This window comes from Molossus molossus, unplaced genomic scaffold, assembly GCF_014108415.1.
Source record: "Molossus molossus isolate mMolMol1 unplaced genomic scaffold, mMolMol1.p scaffold_m16_p_3, whole genome shotgun sequence".
Lineage (NCBI taxonomy): Eukaryota > Metazoa > Chordata > Mammalia > Chiroptera > Molossidae > Molossus > Molossus molossus.
Window position 1 is genome coordinate 13,674,876 of NW_023425366.1, and position 6,497 is coordinate 13,681,372.

At 35.3% G+C, this 6,497-nt stretch overlaps 1 pseudogene; it reads left to right on the forward strand.

Annotated features, from left to right (window-relative positions):
- The first annotated feature begins 837 nt into the window (after positions 1 to 837).
- LOC118641562 lies at positions 838 to 3,378 on the forward strand (annotated as a pseudogene).
- Positions 3,379 to 6,497: the final 3,119 nt, after the last annotated feature.

The window sequence follows — 6,497 nt, forward strand, 5'->3', positions numbered from 1 at the left end:
TGTCTCCATGGAGTAGTGGCGATCATACAAATGCAAAAAGAAGTAGTATGGCAGCTCTGGACATGGATGGGCACCGTTCTAGTTCAATTGTGCATGTGACATGGAATGAGAGATGCCAGAGTGGAGCCGGAGGTCTAGTCTGAGGAAGAGAAGCCTTTAGGTGGAAAGACCATGTGGAGGTGACTGGAGGACATTCAGCTGGAGAAGAGGACAGTGGATAATGGCGTTGGTGCAGAGTTGCAAGTAGCAGTATAGAAAGTGCGTCAGCAGTGTGATCTCCAAAAAGGATCATAGCCTAAAATATGAACTAAAACTAAAATTTCTAGAAAATAAATAGGAGAAAATCTTAAGGCAGGTAGACAGAGTATGACAAAGGAATCAAGGAGCAGGGACTATCTGGCGATGAGCAATCGGCCCCAAGAAATAGGTAATAGAACAGGGCCTGGGCAGGAGTTCATCTCCAGAAATCTGTTCCCAGTGTAGGATATGGATGAGGAAGAGCTGACCAAAACCAGGTGGGTGTCCGTTCTAGAGGAACTGAGACACCAGGCAAATTTTTAGATTGGGGGGGTCTCAGGCACAAGGCCAGACAGGAATGTTTTGCCTCAAAATTTACCTCACATACTACACTAAAAAAAAATCCAAAAAGGATCATAGCCTAAAATATGAACTAAAACTAAAATTTCTAGAAAATAAATAGGAGAAAATCTTAATCCTATGGTAGACAAAAAATTATTAGACAAGATGCAAAAATTATTCAACATAAAAGAAGAAATTGATAATTTGGATTTCATTACAATTTAAAAGAACTGCTCTTCAAAAAACACCATAAAGAAAATGGAATGGTGGAAACTCCAAGGAGTATTTGGTTTCTTTAAGTATTTGTCCAGACAAAAAATAATGAGTAACCAGTTGTTGAAGCAGGTTACAAAGGACCCAAGATTTTTGGAAATGTCTGAAAAGGACTGAAAAGTCAAAACTGGCAAGAGATTCCTTGCACCATTTCACAACCAATAGTTCAAGTTGAATTATGCTGTCGATAAGAGAGGATACCCCATCAACCACAAGCACTCCAGAGGACCAGAAACATTTTTACAACCTTTCAGATTCTGACTCAGATCTCTCAGGTGAAGATAACAAAGCAAAGAAGGGAAACAAAACAAAACAAAACAAGAAAAATGAATTCAAACAAAAAAATATCTAATTGAGGAGAAAAAAAAAGAAACCAAGAAAATTAACCAAAAGAATTCTGGAAATGAGAACAATTTAGATAACTCTGACACAGTTCTGGGAATAAAAACTCATGCAAATCTAAGAAGGTAAATTCAAAAATAAGTCCCAAGAAAGACACTGAAGAATTTACACCAAAAAGTACAAAAGAAAAAAAAAAACATAATGTTGAATATAATACAGACTTGTGCCCCAAAGGAAGACTAAAGACAGTAGACTCAGGTACTTCCAAAATTGTGAAATCTCCCAAGATCAAGTATTCTCAGACAAGAAGAGGAATGGAGTCAATGGTTCCACTCATAGGGTCAAGGCACAGAGATGGTTATGAAAATTCAACAGGTGATAAAATGTTTGCTAAAGATGCTCTGGAGAAAGATTTAGAAAGTGATGAAGACAATGATGAAAATGAAAACGAGGAGGAGGAGGAGGAGGAGAATGGTGATAGTGAGGAGGAGGATGAAAGAGACAGTGGCCCTGATCTTTCAAGAGGTAAAGAAAATATAGACACTCGTTCCAAAGATGAAGAAGATATGGTGGATTTACTTCCAGAGGAATCTGGTTTTGAGCATGCTTGGAGAGAAAGAGATAAAGATGCTCCTTTGGGTGATGAGATTACATGTCGATTAGCAGTTTGCAACACACATCAGGATAGATTAAAGGCAAAAGATTTTCTAGCTCTGTTTAATTAATTTAAACCTAAAGAACATGTTATATTTTCTGTAAAGATATATTCTTTAGAGTTTGGAAAGGAGAGGATGAAGGAAGAGCAAATTCAAGGAGTAGTAGAGCTAAGAATTTTTGAAGATGCCCCTGAAAAGGACTGGGCCTCTAGAGAAAAATTGAGAGATTATCAATTCAAATGACTGGAGTACTGTTATTCAGTAGTAGATTAGGATTCTCTAAAAACAGCCGCTAAACTTTATGAGGATTGTGATGGCCTGGAATTTGAAACTGGTTGTTTGTTCACAGATCTAAGGTTTATATCAGGTGATATTACTTTTGATGATGAGTCCAAGGACATAGTCTCAGAAGTGGATTCAACAGCATATAAACCAAACTATTTTCCATCTGTTACAACGGGAACATCAACAGTGGAGATCACTTGGGATGAGACTGATCATAAAAGAATCACAACACACAATAGGAAGTTTATAAAGGAAGAGCTTTTGGACATGGATTTTGAAGACTAGTTAGCTTCCTCTGGTGAAGAAGAAGAGGAACTAGATCAAGTTGATGATGAAGTCAATGTAGAAGAAGATGAGAAAACAAAAAATGTCAGAAAGATGATAAAAAATAAATGGCTAAATATAGGCAACTCTTGCAATTTATTCAAAGAAAACAAAGAAAATGATATGAAAATGAAAATTAAGTGGGTTCCAGGTCTTGAAGAAAGTGCAGAAGAGATGGTCAAAAACAAATTCTAAAGAAAGGATAAACTGACCCCTTGCAAAGAATTTTTAGAGAACAAAGAAAAAAAGACAAAAAGAAACAGACAGCTCTTGCTGAAGAGGCCAGTGAAGATGAACTTCCCTCTAACGTTGATTTGAATGACCCATACTTTGTTACAGAAGTTAAAAAAAAAATAGGTATCAATACAAAGAAAATGAAATCTGCAAACGATAGCACAGCTCCAGAGAAAGAAGCTGAAACAGATCAGTAAAAGGCTAAGATGGCTTTGCTCGTGGTGGATGAGGAAGAAGAGAGCAAGAAACACTTTAATTACAAGACTGTGGAGCACACCAGAACCTGAGAACAAGAAGAAAGAACAGCTTATGGAAAAGAAGGAATCATCAGAGGATGACTTTGAGGTAAATGTCAAGGATGCACAGTTTCAGGCGACGTATACTTCCCACTTGTTTAATTTGGATCCTTCAGATCCTAATTTTAAGAAAACAAAAGCTATAGGAAAAAATTCTTGAGGCAGAAACCCAACAGAGAGAACAACAGTAGCAACAACAACAACAACAATAACAAAAATCAAACTAAAACAAAACAAAATAAACAAGAACTTACGCAATAAGGAAAAACAGAGTGAAATTCCAAAGTAATCACAAAAGAAGTTCATTGACACTGCTTTGTCAATGTTGATTAAATCAGTAAAAAACAAAACAGCAGTTTCAAACAACAAAACAACAAAAAGTCAAATAGCTGTAAGTTTTTTCTTTTTACATTGAGAATGTGATCTCCCTAAAATTTACAGAAGTGGTAGAAAGAATATTTATTGAGAACAAAGCTACCTTTCAAGAATATGAATAAAGTCTTATTATGACTATTGTAAATGGAACATTTAGACCTAATTGTAGATGATTGACAGATCTGTGCTCTGTATTTCCACAGATTAATCATGACAAATTCAATTAATCGAATTATAGGATTTATTACATTTTTATATTTTATGAAATTCAGTTCATATTAGAAGATTATTGTAAGGTAGCTTCTTTTAAAGACTTTACAATTCTATGTAAAAAAAATAGAATAGTGCTGAAATTATTTTTCTAGCCCTAACAGATGGAAGCCAATAACTTTCTTTGTTGTTTGGTTATGTTTATAATAGTTTGTTTATAAAATTAATTTGTAAAAAAAAGTGCAAAATATTTGTATTAAGAAAATAAAATTGGCCCTGGCTGGTTTGGCTCAGCAGTTAGAGCATCAGCCTGTGGACCGAAGTGTCATGGGTTTGATTCCTGGTCAAGGGCACGTACCTGGGTTGCAGGTTCAATCCCTGGCCCCAGTCAGGGTCATGAGGGAGGCAAGCAGTTGATGGATCTCTCTCACATCAATGTTTTTCTCTCTCCCTCCCACCCTCCCTCCCTTCCACTTTTTCTAGAAAATAAACAGAAAAATATTCTCGGGTAAGGATTTAAAAAAAAAGAAATTGCAAGTCCCATACATTTAAGAAATAAATTCTGAATATATACAAAATTCTTACAACTCAATAAAAGGAAGACAAATAATCCAACAAAAACTTAAACTAAAACTTCAGAAAAGAATATATTATGGCCAATAACCACATGAAAAGATATTCAACATCATTAGTCACTAGGGATATGCAATTTAAAATCAATAAAATATCACTACCAGGAGAACAGCTCTACTTAGTGAAATTGGGTAAATGTAGCTGTCAGAGCTGCTGAGAAGCTGCTGGGTATAACATGTCTCACTTGGAAAACTAGACTTCAAATGGGTGCCAAGGGTCAAATGTAATGAGATAATTATCCCTGTTTGTGAACATGTCAGTCTTTGAGCTAATTTTGAATAATAAAGCCTTTTACCTTAAAATATATATATAATTACTACCAACCCACTGGAAACAGGTAAAAATTTGAGACTGTTGGGTTTATATGTGTGTGGGTTACAACTAGGGATTTAATGATAAAATTAATTTAAAGTTCATGTAGAAGAGTGTCCAAAAACAGCCAAGAAAGGTTTAAAAAAAATAGTACAGGCTAATTATTTCAAGCAAAATCGTGTGGCATTGGTAGAAAAGAAAAATGTGAATGACATAGACTAAAATAGTCAAGAAACAGAGCTAGGTAGAAACTTAATATATGAAAAGGGAAATGCAAATGGGACAGGAAAAGGATAATTTACTAAATAAACATTTCTAGACAATTGTCTCCATCAATCTAATAAAACCAACAAAGACTTTCTCTCCTGTATCATATAATTTTTAATTCTAGATCAATGAACCATCTAAATGCAAATAATACTAATAATTTTCAGAGAAAACTCAAGAGTAAGATTTGTAGCCTTGGAGTAAGGAAAACTTTATTTAGTAAAACAGAAAACTTAGGAAATAAGATGGAGATAGATATATCTGACAACATAAAGTTTAATTTTTCCCCATAGGAAAAAAACATACTAAAATTCAAAAGAAAAAGACTTGTAACATATAAATCAGTCAAATAACTAATCTTCTTATAATAAAAAGAGTGTTTGAAAATTGATTAAACAAACACAAACACATATACACACATGCTAATAGAAAATTAACTGTAAGAGCCTATTTGAATATTTGGAAAAATTATCAATCTCATAACATTTTTTAAAATATGAAAAAAAATGAGGTGACATTTTCACCTGGACTATGAAAAGAACCAAAATATTCAATCCTCATGCATATGTAGGGTTAGGTACACATTCAAATATTGTGAGTATGAATTGTCACAATCTTTCTAGAAAAAAAATCTGGCAATTTTTAGCAATATTTAGAAAAAAGAATATATACATATATATTCATAGCCATAGTCATTAATAAAGAAAACCCACTTTTGGAATGTAGCATAAAAATTTAAAAGCAGCAGCATATAAGAAAGTTTATTGCAACATTGTTTATGGTGTAGAAAATAAATCAGAACAATTCTGAATGTTCATTAGGTTAAAAATTATGATACTTCTATGCCATAAAATGTTGTGAAACGATGAAAAAGAACAAGGCACAGTTTCTGCCTCGTGGGGAGCAGTATGAAACCACGGCTAATGTGACGACATGCCCATCATCCACTGAATGCACTTTGGGGGCTTCATGTGGGTTTCCACCCCCAGGATAAGGTAGAGTATATGACTTTGGTGCCCACTTACTGAGCTCAAATACAATCGAATCCAATCAAACAGAACACATTTTTGGAGAATGCCAGGGATGTTGGGCCTACAGAGCCAAGGTGTAGCCTCCACTGACCACCAGGATAAAGCCCACCCTGGAAGAAGACCAGAGCCAGGCTGAGAGATGAGATGAAACTGGATGATGAAGCCATCACTTGAGCCTGGAGCTCCATGAGCTCCTCAATCAGAATGAGCTGGCTGGCTTTTCTGTCACTTGTAGAAAATATCCATATTGATATATATGCATTTTTTGGTAAGTAAACATGTGGAACATCGGCAGCTAATAGCAGAATGGCACATTATTTACACTCATTGCCTAAAGGTGTGGAAATGAAAGAAGTTGAGAGATTATTAAATTATTACTAATTATGTTATTAGTATAATGTTACTTTATATAATAGTACTGTAGCCCTGGCCTGTTTGGCTCAGCAGTTACAGCATCAGCCTGTGGTCCAGAGAGACCCGGGTTCAGTTCCCACTAAGGGCCCGAACCTCGGTTGCAGTTTGTCCCTGACCCTGCTTGGGGTCGTGTGGGTGGCAACCACTCGATGTGTCCCTTTCACATCAATGTTTCTCCACCCCCCCCCCACTCTATCTGAACAAAGTATGAAAAAATGTCCTTGGGTGAGGATAAAAAAAAAAATTAAAAAAATATATATAATAGT